We start from the raw sequence: 3,071 nt of genomic DNA, 5'->3' as shown, positions 1-3,071 counted from the left end.
TATACAAGAGACTCATTTCAGATCAAAAGACACATACAGACTGAAACTGAAGACATGGAAAAGGTATTTCATTTGAACGGAAATGAGAATAAAGCTGGGGTAGCAATACATATGAGGTCTGACAATTAAGTTCACAAACGTGTTGCAACAATGTTGCTAACTTTTTTTGATATGAGAGGGATTATTCATTGTGAATTTGTACAAACTGGACAAACAGTTAACCAAGTTTACTATTTGAAAGTGCTGAAAAGGCTGCATGAAAAAGTTAGATGAAACAACCTCAACTTTTCACCGACAATTTGTGGCTCTTGCATCATGACAATGCACCAGCTCACACAGCACTGTCTGTGATAGAGCTTTTAGTCAGTAAACAAATAACTGTATTGAAACACCCTCCCCACTCACCTGATCTGGACCCCAATGACTTCTTTATTTACCTGAAAATAAAGGAAATATTGAAAGGAAGACATTTTGATGACATTCAGGACACCAAGGGTAATATGATGACAGCTATGATGGCCATTCTGGAAAAAGAGTTCCAAAATTGTTTTGAAGAGTGGACTAGGTGCTGGTGTCAGTGCATAGCTTATCAAGGGAAGTATTTCAAACTTGATCGTCGTGATATTCAACAATGAGGTATGTAGCAGTTTTTCTAGGATGAGTTCATGAACCTAATTGTCAGACTTCGTATATCAGACAAAATACACTCTAAAAAAAAGGCTATGATAAGAGATAAGAAGGAGATTACATTATAATAAAGGGGTCAATCCAACAAGAGTATATAAACCTTGTAAACATTTATGCACCCAACATAGTAGCACAGAAGTACATAAGCAAATATTGAGCAACATAATGGGAGAGATTGACAGTAATACAGTCATAATAGGTGACTCCAACGCCCCAAAGATACCAATGGACATTTCTTCCAGACAGAAAATCAACAAGGAAATGGCAGCGTTAAATGACACACTACACTAGATGGACTTAATTAATTTTTAGAGCATTTTACACCAAAGCAGCAGAATATGTATTCTTTTCAAGTGCACATGGAACATGTTCCAAGATAGACCACATGTTAGGATACAAAACAAGTCTCAATAAATTTAAGATTAAAATCATATCAGGTGTCATCTCTGACCACAATGGTATGAAACTAGAGATCAATTACAAGAAAAAAAAACTGAAAAATACACAAACACATGGAGCCTAAATAACATGATAGTAAATAATGAATAGGTCAACAATGATATCAAGGAAGGAATCAAAAAAATACCTTGAGACAAATGAAATTGAAAACACAGTGACCCCCAAATCTATGGAACACAGGGAAAGCAGTCATAAGAGGGAAATTCATAGCAATATAAGCCTAATTAAAAAATAAGAAAAACCTCATATAAACAATCTAACGTTATACTTAAAAGAACTAGAAAAAGAACAGCACTCAAAGCCCAAACAATGGGCTTTGTTGTAGAAGGAAGAAAATAATAAAGATCAGAGCAGAAATTAGAGAAAGAGGGTCTAAAAAAATCAATACAAAAGATCAATGAACAAAATTGATAAGCCTTTTAACCAGATTTATCAAGATGAAAAGAGGACCCAAATAAATACAATCAGAAAGTGAAAATACATAAGTGACAACTGACACCACAGAAATACAAAAGGATTCTAAGACAATATTATGGGGTTGTCTGCACGGTAGTGTGCCCATCGTGGGGGCGGTAAGGCAGCCCAGCCCTGTAGGGCAGGACGCCCTCAGGTTTCTACCATGCCTGGGCAGAGGCTGCTGGCAACCCCTGTGGATTACAGACTGGGGAGTTGTTGATTATTGCACCAAGAGACACAAGGGTACACAGTATGAACTCCTCTTTAAGAAAGCAGACTTTATGGAGTTTAGAGACGTGACCCTCTTCCATCTTTTAGGACCTCTCATGAAAGTGAAGAGCAAGATGATTGACATTAGTAGATTAGTTATTAACATTATTGTGCCGCTGGCTTGCCGAAAGAACTGAAGCATTTGTGCAATTTATGCAGAACTTCAGGGCTGTATGTATTCATAAGGACGAGAGGATTCATCTTACAGTGGTGTATTTTGGCCAAGAAGGACTGTCTAAAGTCAAGTCCATCCTAGAATCTGTCACAAGTGAGTCTAATTTTCACAATTACACCTTGATCTCATTGAATGAATAATTTAACTGCGGAGGAGGACTAAATGAGGGTGTGCGAGCTTGGGACAGTGGAGAGGTCTTGATGTTTTTCTGTGATGTTGCTATATATTTCTCAGCTGAGTTCCTTAACAGCTGCCGGTTAAATGCTGAGCCAGGTGAAAAGGTGTCTTACACTGTGGTGTTCAGTCTTTACAACCCTGCCATTGTTTATGCCAGTCAGGATGTGCTCCTCCTGTGGAGCAGCAACTGGTTCACAAGAAGGATTCTGGCTTTTGGCGAGATTTTGGCTTTGGAATGACTTCTCAGTATCGATTAGATTTTCTGACCGTTGGTTGATTTGACATGGAAGTCAAAGGCTGGGGTGGAGAAGACGTCCACCTTTATCAAAAATACCTGCAAGGCGACCTGATTGTGACCCGGAGCCGGGTCCCTGGCCTTTTCCACCTCTGGCACGAGAAGCGCTGTGCCCCCGAGCTGACATCGGAGCAGTACCGCATGTGAATCCAGGCCAAGGCCATGAGCGAGGCCTCTCATTGGCACCAGGGGATGCCGGTCTTCCGGGAGGAGACAGAGGCCCATCTCCACAAGCAGGCGTACAGGACAGACAGCGACGTTGGGGGCTGATGTCGCCCTGATACCTGACACAACCAGCCCTAGTATTTAGCCTTAATCCCAGTTCCAGACGCAGTGCCTGCCTCCTTCAGAGAAGTCACGCTGACCTTTGTGTGCTTTCTGACTGTGTTTGGCAGGGCCTTCTGTGGGGGGTGCTTCCGAACAGAGAGGGTAGCATGGGGGTGTATGTTTTTGCTTTGCATCATCTCTTTGCAGCATGGATCCATATGTATTTATAATCATTTTTCCTGGTATGTTAATATATGCCACATCTGTGTTTGTATTGTTATAGTA

At 40.8% G+C, this 3,071-nt stretch overlaps 1 pseudogene across 1 annotated transcript; it reads left to right on the top strand.

Moving 5' to 3' along the window:
* Positions 1–631: 631 nt before the first annotated feature.
* LOC308506417 (chondroitin sulfate N-acetylgalactosaminyltransferase 2-like) lies at positions 632–2,789 on the top strand (annotated as a pseudogene). The gene is made up of 2 exons: positions 632–636; positions 1,700–2,789. The product of its transcript is annotated as a chondroitin sulfate N-acetylgalactosaminyltransferase 2-like (transcript).
* Positions 2,790–3,071: the final 282 nt, after the last annotated feature.

This window comes from Rhinolophus hipposideros (genome assembly GCF_964194185.1).
Source record: "Rhinolophus hipposideros genome assembly, chromosome: 2".
NCBI lineage: Eukaryota > Metazoa > Chordata > Mammalia > Chiroptera > Rhinolophidae > Rhinolophus > Rhinolophus hipposideros.
This window is presented reverse-complemented; position numbering and strand designations above follow the sequence as displayed.